We start from the raw sequence: 13,703 nt of genomic DNA on the forward strand, positions 1-13,703 counted from the left end.
TCATTTTCTCATCACTATGATGTGCTGGTGATAGTGCTTTCTGACGCGACACGAATATTTGTGGTAAGAATGAAGGTGACTGTTCAAATAGTAAATCTTTAATGTCATCAGAGCGTACAACTTCTTTAACTTTTCCAGGGTACTGGCTGTGGCAGAAGTGTTATGTGAATTTTTCTGTTGCCTTACAACTTAGTAACATCCGCCCTGAGTGATACCCAAACGTCTCTCTCACTCACAGTCATTTTTGACTCGAAGTTGGAAGAATATATATTACTTTAAACCTTCTCGACCTGTCGGTAAGGCTTACACAAACTATTTCATTAGGAGTAACGTAATGTGTATACTCGTACCTCGTTCGTCGGAGAAGTTCCAAGACTGTTATTTTTTATGTTTACAGCAACAAGATTTTTGAGCAAAAAAGGACTCAACGGGCTGAGCATCCGCTGTGACTAAAATGTGAATCGCTATAATGAATTTTTATGTATTGGGCGTTAGTTGCAAAATAATGGTGAGCTACACGCTTTTCCTATTATCATATCAGTATTAAGAAGACCGAAAACCGAAAGAAGAACCAACTTTGTATGAAAAGTTTTATCATCGTTAGCTTGTGTTACCTGATAAAGTATTAGGTTGGGGATATTGGCGTGTAGGTGCACACCAACGTGACGTAGTGGGTGTAAACTGTGAAAGCAGGCACTGATGTTATCCTCGAGATATCTGCCAGTGTGGTGGGCGAAATTATCCGCTGTCAGAACTGAGACGTGGCAGTTGAGAAACCAACCGCCGGAGAATTTCTCTCCGACAGTGGTGCAGCCCTGCTGCGATCGCTCTTTTTCACCCTCCAGTGGAGCTGTCCCATTTTCCGCAGCCACAGGACTGTACTTTTAGCGCGCCGAATCGCAACAATCAGTTCGGATAATTGAGTTAGCAAAAGAAGCTTCCCATCGAACGGAACCCAATGGAAAGGTTTAAATAACCGCCTAGAGAGACGGCGAGCGACGAGCAAGGGCGCAGAAAAGGTGGGGGGATGGGGGGGGGGGGGGGCAGAGAGAAGACCAGGAGAGGAAAAAAAAAAAGGAAGCGGCGAAAAAGGAAGAAAGGGAGACGAGTCTGGAGGAGAAGAAAAACTCTGGCGGCGAAATGAAGAGGCCCTTGATTGGCCGCCATTGGGAGGCTCCTTTCTGGCTCCCTCTTGCGGCAGCAGTTTGTGCGGCACTAAATTGCGGCTAATACCGCGGATTGTGAGGGGGCTGCGGATCGGCCGATTGACTCGAGCCGTAAACGGAATCGGAAGTTCCGCTCGCTGGCTGTTGCCCCCTCCCTCTCCCCCGCCCGCCCTCACGGCGCTAATACGGCTGCCGGCTGTGGAGGGGGGTGGTAGGGGGGAAGCGGCCAGGGCAGGACGTGACGCGGAGGCGAGGGCGCCACTTGCAGCGAGCGTACAGGCACCTGAAGAAGGGTGTTGCGACACGAAGGCTCAGTGCGGCGCGGCGGCATCCGGGCAAAATTATCTTGATACTCACCCACCGAGCCCGAGAGGAAACGCCAGAGAAGCTTAATACGAGGGTTATCAGAAATGCAATGATACAATGAGTTACTATTAACATACCTTCTAATTCCCATTGTTTCTGAGCTAGAATGCATTAATTTCTTGCTCGTGGTTTCAAACTTAGATATCTGTCCTCTGATTCCAGACATACAAGGTGTGGCTATAAAGTACTGGGACTACTGCTGTAAAGAAAATGTTCAAATGTGTGTGAAATCTTATGGGACTTAACTGCTAAGGTCATCAGTCCCTAAGCTTACACACTACTTAACCTAAATTATCCCAAGGACAAACACACACACCCATGCCCGAGGGAGGACTCGAACCTCCGCCAGGACCAGCCGCACAGTCCATGACTGCAACGCCTTAGACCGCTCGGCTAATCCCGCGCAGCTGCTGTAAAACCTTACTGATTTAGTTAATGACATCCTCAACATGCACTGAATGAAAAATGTTATGGGACAGCGATATGCATATATCGCATACACATTGTTTAAAAATGGCAGTGCGTTGGCGGAAGTGTAATTTGTACTCAGATGATTCATTTGCAAAGGTTTCCGAAGTGATTATGGCTATAGGACGTTAGCTAACAGACTTTGAACGCCGAATGGTTGTTGGAGCTAGATAAATGGCAAATTCTTAAAATTAAAATTTAAAATAGTCTTGATCGCATTTCTTTTATTTTATTTTTTTATTTTTATTGGAGTCAGTGACCGGTTTCGACTCTTTCATAGAGTCATCTTCAGACTCCAGAGCAGTGGATGTACACTGCCAGACTAGATCCTCGACGCTCGTGGGCGTCGTAAGTCATTAGAGAATTCAGTTTTCCAAGATCCATAAGGTAATAATGTTGATTAGTTTTTAGACCTGCAGGAACCCTGTGAAGGTACACAATTCCACGAAAATAATAAAAAAGTCATCGTCGCTTTTTTCCCAGATTTGCTCATTCGAACTGTTTTCGCTCTGTGTGAAGTTGAGCCCTCCCGTGGACTGACGCTTAGTTTCTGGATCCTAAGTGGAAAACGGAGATTCGTCAGGCGTTATCATCCTTTCCCAGAAATCAGACTCATTTTCAAAGTGTCAGTAGAAATAATTTCAAGAGCTTCTTTTGTTGGATCATGAGGATTTTCGGCACCAGTTTCGCACACACTTTTCTCATGTTAAATTTCCTATGTAAAATTTGCTTTACACATTCTTTGTCAATTCCTACAGTTTCAACAATCGATCGGATACTTGACCGACGGTCAGATCGAATCAGATTGCCTACTTTCCCGATATTTTTATCCGTTTTTATGTTGAAGGGCGTCTCGGGCGTGAATCATCTTCAACGGTCTCTTGGCTGTCTTGGGAACGCTCAAACCATTCAATTTCTCATGTATGTGATAAACAGTTTTCGCCTCACACTCCTTTTAGTAAAAGATAAGTTTCAGTAGCAGTTTTTCCAAGTTTCATGTGAAAAAAATGGTTCAAATGGCTCTGAGCACTATGGGACTTAACATCTATGGTCATCAGTCCCCTAGAACTTAGAACTACTTAAACCTAACTAACCTAAGGACATCACACAACACCCAGGCATCACAAGGCAGAGAAAATCCCTGACCCCGCCGGGAATCGAACCCGGGAACCCGGGCGTGGGAAGCGAGAACGCTACCGCACGACCACGAGATGCGGGCTTCATGTGAAACTTCACGACAGTTCGTTGCTCTGCTATTACACTTTACAGACACCAGAGATGCCGCATTCGACTTAGAAGGCTTCATGCTTCACAGCTGTTGGTCATTCATCTTTGGCTCACGCGTACTTACTCTGGGACAGCACTAGTCTCGTTATTTTGTAACCACACATCGTATAGGTTGTGAAACGCTTTCGTGAACCACCCATATGGTACGATGGAAACAAGTTTACAAGTTTATGTCTGCATCAGTGTGTAGTGCCACACTGCTGGTTATATCTTCATAAATGTTACGCTTTTGGAAGAGCGACTAACTGAATAAATTTACAAGTACTTTTTCACGAAGTATTTCAACTGAACTAGAAAACTTCCATCTGACACAAAGAGTGCAATGTACTACTTCCAGTGTAACGGAGCAACTCCACATTATACCTCATGTGTGGCGTCATCTCAGCTGTAATTTCTGTAATCGAAAGATTGGTAGTAGTATCAATATTATTTGAGCTTCAGTTTCGGTTTAGTATCGATGTGTGAATCGCAGATGGATCTGTCCAAAAAGTTCCGAGACTGAACTTATTCCTGGCGTAAAGCGACTTCAGAGCATTAACTATGGCTATAGCTTGAAGTAACAACTGTAAATCATACATGTGCACTCGACCAGTCATTATTGAGCAGGCAGAATTAAGTAGTGGACGTACGACCGTTGTGTTTCCAACGTTGTTTTGTCACAAATCGCAACAGAGCAACGTCTATAAATCGACCGTCCAAGATATTCTCCATTCTCCCGCACGCCTTGACTTCCGAACAGCAAAAAACTGACTCGTAGACGCCTGCCGCTACTTGGTGGAGAAGCAAACCACAGACATTTCTTTTCTAGATAATGTATTCACGGGTGAAGAAAGTTGATTTTCTTTATACCAAGCTACCGCAAATTTCACAGGAAGGGTCAGTGCTTATACGACATAATAGACAGTCAAGCCAATCTGCTACTCGAGTAGAACAAAATCCCAAAGGAAGACTTTTCTGACAATTTTACGTGGTTGCATGAACATTCAGTTCGGCGTACTCAAGTGAGGGGAGACGATGTAGAACACGTGAAGCGGAAAAACCACAATATTAACGTTTCTCTACGTTTTAATCTCCCAGTCTCGAAATTTTTTGGACTGTCGGGGTACAAATTACCAGGTGCTGTTTTATCATCAAACTCTGCAAGACAAATCATCCGCGCTGGGAGACCTTTCCAGAAAGTCAATGAATACGGCGTATGCCCGACGATTCACCTTCCAAGCGTCGTACGACGATACCAAACACCAACGTTTCTTCAATAGTCGAGAAGGTAGAGTAGCATGGTCTACCCTTTCTTTTGACAACAGCTTAGATTTCTGATTGTGCGTATATTTATTTAAAAGTAACGGTGTCCTAAACGCGATTTCATACCTGCGACCAACGTAGAGGACAGTCATGCGAGTACTAGAGTCCGTGATTATTTGAGAAGGAGGACTGCAGCGTGTGTAACAATGAGTAGTAACCACATGGATACCTCTGGTAGCGTGAACAGACAAATAGTTACCTGCGGAAGGAATAGGCCGTATTTCAACAAATATACATTTGCCGCCGCGCGGGATTAGCCAAGCGGTCTGAGGCGCTGCAGTCATGGACTGTGCGGCTGGTCCCGGCGGAGGTTAGAGTCCTCCCTCGGGCATGGGTATGTGTATTTGTCCTTTGGATACTTTAGGTTAAGTAGTGTGTAAGCTTATGGACTGATGACCTTAGCAGTTAAGTCCCATAAGATTTCACACACATTTGAACATTCATTTGGCGACACATGTTTTATAGGAGATATTTTCTCGGTTTGACCAGTGCTGCCTCTTATACGAGCATGGAACGCTTTCTAAACATGCAGTATTAGGACGACTACCACATCTAAATGGAGCGAACATTTTACAGGCTGCTTAACACTACTCTCTTTTATGAGTGTGGCCCATTGTGAAAATGCGCTAACTGAATCAGAACAGCAAACGTGTGTCTTTCTTTTCCGTAGCTTTGAAAACTGGAACACAGGGAAGCATTAGCAAGAAAAGTTTCCATTAGTTTGAAATCAAGGAAATTATTGAAAATTTCTACCACGCCCCATATTGCGCTTTTATTAATGCAAATGAGTATTCATGCTTTTAATATTTTGCTTAGTACTGTATCGTAATTCCTGTTATAAAGTGTGAAGCAAGATGGATGCATGACTTACAACCAAGTGATTTTTTATATATGTATATATATATATATATATATATATATATATATATATATATATATATATATATATATCACATTTGAGTGTTTAAATTTTTGAACCTTAATTTTATGGCACATTTGTTTTAACCCTCGAAACGTTCACCGCTGCTGTGTACCCAGCTAAAAATAAATAATCAGAGACTGTTCTCTTTATAAAGCTATAGTTAGAATGTCTACTTCCTCGTACAACTGTCTACAGAATGAGCTGTAGGCATCAGTCCTTCTTTATGTTTTTATCAATAATTTCTTTTTGTGAGAGATGTCTGTACGTGAGCTTCAAGCATGTCTTACTCGACATCCACGTGTGTCTACCTGTTTCAACTACATCACGTTTCTCAAGGTCGCCGTTTTAAAGAAAAAACTTTAAATTTATATACTGACTGAACAACTAACAAAAGAAAAATTTAGTTTTCGTCTGAAAAATGTCTGTACATTTTGCAGGCAACATTTCTGCGTACTTCTCATTACCTTGTCCAAGGGATAGAAGAGGCGGTAGGAGATCCGGACAGTTATATAGCTCCAGATATTTTGATCAAGTTCGACGCAAGCTGGTAGTAGGACCAAGTGGTTCGTAGTTGGAACTTTGTATGCACGAGATGCGTAATTAATGACAATATCTTAGAACTACAATTGGTTTATCCGCTAAAGGGAAACATTTTATCTTTATCCTCACTGTGCGTAAGCGAATTATATTCACGGTGATCAATTCTCAAGGCAACAGCATGGCGGAGAGATTTTTTTCTCCCGCTAGTAGCCAGCCGGTGGCGGTGCTGGCGGGGAGAACATTTCCCCTCCGCTGTGGGGCTTTACCTAAGCAGAAATCTTGCTCAGGTGACACGTGTTTGTCAGGCGATGCAATGCAGTGTATTAAGTGAAAGTGTTCTGGTCAAATGGAGAAACTCAAGATTTCTATTCGTCGAAGAGTATTCATATATGATCAATACGTGCGTGCAGAACCAGCGCATGCAGTAAGAAGATTATTTCAACAGGAATTTCCCGATGTCCAAGTTGCTAATAGATTAAAGGTTCATCGATTGGTAAATAAATTTCGTGGAACGGCGAGTGTTCTTGACAGGAAACACAGACAACCAACTACAGTATTCACAGAATGACACTGCGTGTGCTCTGGAACGGCCTCCTAGCAAATCAGAGAGACTTCGTTCTCAGCAAATGAAAATTTCCTATGGCTCTGTTCAAAACACTTCAACGATGATGAAGTTACAGCCTTGCGCAAGGACGTAAACCAGATGACCCGACAAAAATGTTGCAGTTTTGTGAAAGTATTTTGAACAGGGTGCATGGCGGAAGAACTGACCCTAACCAAACCCTTTTCGAATGAATCGTGGTTCCACCTACGAAAAAAAAAAACAACCGGTACTGGAGATCTGAAAAGCCTAACGTAATACACGAGGATCCCCTGTATGACAAAAAAATGAGAGTGTGGTGTGCTATTGGCAGTGAAAGAACAATAGGCAAGGAAGCAATTAAAAGTGAGAGATACGTGGAAAACATTCGCGGCCTTTTTTTGACAAGGTAATTGAAAGAGAACATACTTTCGCAACCTTTCAGTGGGACTCTCCTAGCGCAAATACAGCCAGCTTCTCTTTGCAGGAAATTCAAGACGAGTTTAAACATAGAGTCCTGCAACTCATGGCCCCCTCATTCCCCGGATTTAACCCCCTGGGGTTTTTATTTCTGTCGGGCATGCAAAGACAAAGTCTATAAATAAAATACACACACTTCAGATGTACTTAAGACTAACGTTAGCCACGAAATTGCTACCATTTGAGAGAGGGAACCGCAGAGCGCAATGAACCATCTTCTATGCATGTGTCAGTAGTGCTTGAACTATGGAGACAGCTCAAGCATCTCATAGCATAATATCTGTGATCAATGTACTTTTCTCTTTAAGTTTTTATGTTATGTGTGTTAGAAATAATTTACACGACAAACCATACTACACTGACGCAAAAAAAAAAAAAAAAAAAAAAAAAAAAAAATCCCAACACCAAGGAGGAGTTGTGCGACACAAACGAAAATTGTTAGCCGTGTTTCCACATCTGCAAGATGGTATATATTCAGGTTTCGCGCCAGTCGTATGAGAGTGATGCTAGTAGTGCCACTATAAGGATGCAGGTTTGCTTTACACACACGCTGTAACGGTCTTGAGGGTTAGTTAGCTTTGAGATTGGACGCGGTGAGTTCATGTAGTGCAAAATGGCTATTAGGCATCAAAGACGCCATTATCAACACCTCAATGAGTTTGAACGAGGTCGTGTCATTGAGCTACGAAAATCTGGATATTCCTTTCACGATATTGTACAAAGACTTGGCAGGAATACAGCCACTGTACATGATTACTGGCAGCGGTGATCACGAGAATGTAGAATTGCTAGGAGAGCGGGCTGTGGAAGGCCACGTGGCACTAGCGAGAGGGAAGACCACCGTGTTCGGGTTATAGCTCTGGGGTATCGTAGTGCATCTGCAGCAGGAATCTGAGCAGTAGCTGGCTTGACAGTGACATGCTGAACTGCTGCAAACTGGTTATTTAAAGGACAGCTCCGAGAGAGCTGTAGCGTGCATTCCACTGACCCCAGACCACCGCCATTTGCGACTTCGGTGGTGTGAAGCGGGAGCTCATTGGAGGCCAGGGCGGAGGTCTGTTGTGTTTTCTGATTAAAGTTGGTTTTGCCTGTGATGGCAGTGTGTTGGTTAGAAGGAGACCAGTTGACGGCCTGCAACTAACCTGTCGGCGTACGAGGCACATTGTACCTACACCTGGAGTTATGGTCTAGTATGCGGCCTAGCATGACAGCAGTAGTACTCACGTGGTTATCCCACGCACACTGACTGCAAATTTGTACGTCAATTTAGTGATTCGGCCTGCTGAACTGCCAATCATGAACAGCAGTTTAGGTGGTGTTTTCCAGCAGGATAACTCTCGCTCACATACCGTTGTTGTGACCCAACATGATCTACAGTGTCATCATGTTGCCTCACCATGCTTGATCACCAGGTCTGTCTCCAGTACCAAGGGCCTTCAAAAAGTTTTGCACAGTCGTCTCTGATTTTTTTTATTTTTTGCAGAAGGAGGATAAAATTGTTTGTGAACATACTTGGAACATTTAGCTGTACATTGAGCCTACTCAGTGTAGCCTCCACCAGTTGTGACGCATCTGTCCCAACGTTCTTTCCATGATGTAAATGCACTTTTGTAAAATTCTAGGGATTGACTTTTACACCATCGTTTGACACAGGAAATAGGTCTTTCTCACTATCAAATGTTTTACCGCGCATGTGGAACTTCAGACGACCAAAGAGGTTAAAATCAGACGTAGCCAAGTCCCGGCTGTAGGGGGGATGAGGAACAATTTTCCAACCCATTTTCCTGATTTTCTCGTGTGTCATAAGGGTTGTATGGGGTTTGGCAAAGTGACGGTGTGATGATCTGACCCTGAATCTGTGGTCTGTTTGTCTTGATGGCACGTCACAGCTTGTCCAATGACAAACAGTAACGGTCCCGGTTAATTGTGGAGCCAGGTTCCAAAAAGTCAATGAAAATGGCACCACACTGATCCCACTAGAAGGAGGCCATCACCTTTTGGCTTGCAACTTCCTGTGAATCGATGTGGCAGAGTCATCGCTGGTCTTGAAGAGGAACTCCATCATCGACCGTTGTCGCAACCTGACATTTACTTCATGGCCCGTTATGACTCACCTGTAAATAAAAGAAAATAATTTTATATTCCAACTTATAGCAAAATGTTCCAAGTATGTTCACAAAAAATTTCATTCTCTTCCTGCAAAAAATAAAAGAATTTGGAGACGAATGTGTAAAACGTTTTGAACGCCCTTTGTATGAGACGTAATCGGACGATTACTCCAGCGTCATCCACAAACAGCATTAGCCGTCCCTATGTTGACTGACCAAGTGCAACAGGCATGGAACTCCATCCCACAAGCTGGTAACCGGCACCAGTGCAACACGATGCATGCACTTTTGGATGCTTGCATTCAAAATTCTGGTGGTTACTTCAGTTATTAAAGCGCCAGCATTTATTTATTTTTATTTTTATTTATTGATTTATTTAACCTGGCAAGATTAGGGCCATCAGGCCCTCTCTTACATCTAACCAGGCATTCTACTTATTTTACATTCATACGTTTTAGTAGGCATGTTAAACTACATCTAGTACAAAACGTGAAATAAACAATTAGAAAGGCACACCTGGAAAAATACATACATATAGAGTTTATATTCGTAGATCATAAGTACTGTTATAATTAGACATTACTGAAGAGACAAATTTTAGATAGGTTTGCTGGCAGCAGGGAGTATGAGGGAGACTCATGGTGAAGGGAGGAGAAGAATAGACATGATGAAACATAATTAAGGAAATATAAAGGAAAAGAAGATTGCCTGGCTAACAGAGATAGATGAAGAGGAAGGCATCTCAGGAGCAAAATATGAGACGCTAGCTTTGCTATTTGACAGATGAGAGGATTGGCCTGGTACATTAATTTTGTGGAGAACTTTATGAGGATGATAGTAGGAAATGCTTCAACTTCTTCTTAAAAGCAGCAGGAGATTGAATTTTGCGCAAGGTAAGGGGCAGTTTGTTCCAGAGGCGGACAGCGGCAACTGAGAAGGAGTTTGCAAAAGTTTTTGTTTTGTGAGTGGGCACAGTTAGGATACCAAATAAGAGTGACCTCGTGTTTCGATTATGATGACATGACAGGTTTTTAATCTCTGAAGCAAGGTACTGGGGTGCTTGCGCGACGAGGAGTCTGTGAAGTAGACATAGAGTGTGGTAGTCACGCAATTTGTCCGGCCGCAGCCACCCTAGCTCGGAGTATGAAGCACTAACATGATCATATCGGCGAATGTTGCAGGTGTAACGCACACAGGCATTCATGGTTAGCTCTAGCCGTCTTTTGTTTTCACTACTCGTGCCTTGTTTAATCACACCACAATAGTGGAGGTTCGGTAGAACGAGTGCTTGCACGAGCTGGCGTTTCAAGTCCTGTGGAAATATGTTCCGAAACTTTTTGAGAGCATAGAGACAAGCAGACGTCTTTCGGCACACTGCGACTGTATTCTCCGCCCAGTTGAGATGCTCATCCAAAGTTACACCCAAGTTCTTCACTGTTTTCTGATATGGTATTGGAGTACCGTCGAGCAGAATAGGAGGTAGCCGTTCGTGGAAATCTGAACTTATTAATTTCTGATGGGCTATTAAGATTACTTGCGTCTTTTTTGCATTTAGTTTAAGCCCCAGGCTTTTCGCCCATGTCACTACCGAAGACAGATCATCATTCATCTGAGCGATTGCAGTGTTTACGTCTTCAGGTCTGACGCTTAGGTAGAGCTGGAGGTCGTCGGCATCGAAATGATATTTACAGGAGGACAGAACCGACGAAATATCGTTGTCATATAAAGAAAACAAAAGTGGCCCTAAGACTGATCCTTGTGGCACTCCCGAGGAAACATGTTTCAAGGAAGATTTTTCATTCACGCAGACAACACATTGCTGTCTGTCTTTTAAGTAGCTTTCAAACCATCTCATTGCACTATCAGAGAAACTAAGCTGTTGCATTTTTCTGAGCAATATGTCAAAGTTAACAGTGTCAAAAGCTTTGCTGAAGTCCAGTAGCGTCAATATTGTTGCCTTTCGATTGTCGATGGCACATTTCAGGTCATCTGTTACTTTAATTAGAGCAGTGTTTGTGCTGTGATGTTTACGGAAACCGGATTGAAATTTGTCATATAGGCTGAATTCATGCAAGTGTTCAGTGATTTGGTCATGAACAATATATTCGAGTGCTTTGGAAACAGCAGGCAGTATGCTAATTGGTCGGTAATCACTAGGCAGTTGCGGGTTTTCGATCTTAGGGATGGGTCGAATTATGCTTCTTTTCCATGCAGTGGGGTATATTCCGTTCACGAGGGAAAAATTAAATATGTCAGTTAAGACAGGTACTAAGATATCGGCAACATTCTTAATCATGGTTATACCGATACTGTCGTTGCCTATTGCATCAGAAGAGATTCTCATTATTGATTTTCTTGCCGTATTTGTTGTTACATGTTTTAGATGGAAGCTATCGTTGTTAGTTATCCTGTTTGGGGATTCTTGTGGACGGTAATAATCAGCCGTGCTGATATTCAGAGGTGCAGAGAAGAATTCATTTAATTCGTTAGCTGACACATGAAAAGTAGTTTCCGATTTTGCCTTTCCGACCCCCAAGCTACGGAGATTCTTCCATAGAGTCGTGGGCGTCAGATCGCTGCACACAAGGGAGCGAGCGTGCCTGATTTTAGCATTGCGAATGCATTGTTTCACTCTGTTCCGTAGCTTTCTGTATTCTTCGAAACGCTCGGGTTTCGGATCTGCCTTGAAACGCCTGTGGGCAGCATCCCTATTAGTCATCATTTGACGTAATTCAGCTGTCAGCCAGGGAGCAGGAGTTTTTCTTACACGGATTGTGCGCACAGGTGCATGTTTCTCATAGAGGGCAGTGAGTTTATCACCAAGTTCATTAATTTTGCCGTCGATTGTAGGTTCTCTGATTATTTGATGCCATGAGATTTCTGAGCAATCGGCTGTTAGAGCGTCAAGGTCAATACGTTTCATGTTCCTACAAGTTATGTAACGCGATTTGATCCTTGGGGGCTGCACAGAGTAGGCCAGGAATATTACATCATGTGCTGAGAGGCCAGGGGCCGATGTTTGACCAACATCTCTTACTTTGTCAGTCTGTTTCGTTGCGATTACGTCTATAAGAGTATGACTGTGCGCCGTATGGTGTGTAGGTTGTAATGGAAGAATGTTCATGCTATTGCAACTGAACAGTTCAAAAATGGTTCAAATGGCTCTGAGCACTATGGGACTTAACATCTGTGGTCATCAGTCCCCTAGAACTTAGAACTACTTAAACCTAACTAACCTAAGGACATCACACACATCCATGCCCGAGGCAGGATTCGAACCTGCGACCGTAGCAGTCGCGCGGTTCTGGACTGAGCGCCTTAACCGCGAGACCACCGCGGCCGGCAACTGAACAGTCTTCTTAGGTTTATTGCGGAGGGAGTGTCTCTTAGCAGGTCTACGTTCAAGTCACCCATTACGATGACATGTTCGTATTGACACTGGAGTGAATGTAATTCCGACTGGAAGGAACTCATTGAGTTTATGTTTGCGGCTTGTACACGACGCCAGTCAAGAATTTCCGACTTTGTATATTTATTTCAATGAACATGAATTCAGCCTCTTTTTCTTCAGCAGGATTTGACGTACATAAGACTTTCCTTTTTAAATCTGTTCGTATATACGCGCCGACCCCGCCACCTCGCTTTTTTGATCTGTCTGCCCTAAGAAATGTGTACCCTGGGAGATGAATAGATGCAGAGGATATGTGTGGTTTCAACCACGTTTCAGATAAGAGGATTACGTGGTAGTTTAGTTGGTTGAAGAGGAGGCTAAGTTCTTCGTAATGTGCAGGTAAAGACTGGATGTTGCAGTGAGCTGCTAAAAGCTCTGACGCGTTCCGCTGAGCAGCCTGGAGTAGGGTGGCAGACTGGTTTGTCCCTTTGTTAGGCATTACCTGCCGCGAGGGGCACTGGCCGGTGCTTCCGCCAAGTGACATAATACAGGGGTGTCCGAGATTTTGCGCGCCCTGTTTGTGACTCAGCGAGTGCCGAAAGAAAGGCGACTGCAAGAGATTTCCTGAGGTTGCGGGAGTATAGAAAATGGATTAGTGGTATTCGGTGCAAGGAGAATATGACCAATACTAGTAGTGGCTTATATCGTGCTTACATTAACCTGCGATTTTGCAGTGTTAATCACTTAAATATTTTACCTAGATAGATACATTCCCGAAATTTCATTACTCTGTGTTAATTATTTTTGCTTATTCCGTAACCCGCACGGTGGGTACACCATCCGTCCTCGCCGGTGGGCCGTACGCCGCGGAAGCGGTTGCGTTAGCAAATTGATCACCCTGTACTTCTTAAGTCGAAGAAATATTGGCTCCGGCAAAGACGGCAGAAAACGAGGAAAGAAACCATCCCTTCGAGACCTAATGAGGGGGCGTCTCGCCCGATTGAGGAGGAGAGGAGCAGGGAGAGAGCTGGCAGAAAGAACGGTAGGCAGCTAACAGCGCAGACACTTGCTGGCGAAGCCGAAGAATACAGAT

The sequence above is a fragment of the Schistocerca americana genome, chromosome 3, assembly GCF_021461395.2.
Source record: "Schistocerca americana isolate TAMUIC-IGC-003095 chromosome 3, iqSchAmer2.1, whole genome shotgun sequence".
In the NCBI taxonomy this organism is placed as follows: Eukaryota; Metazoa; Arthropoda; class Insecta; order Orthoptera; family Acrididae; genus Schistocerca; species Schistocerca americana.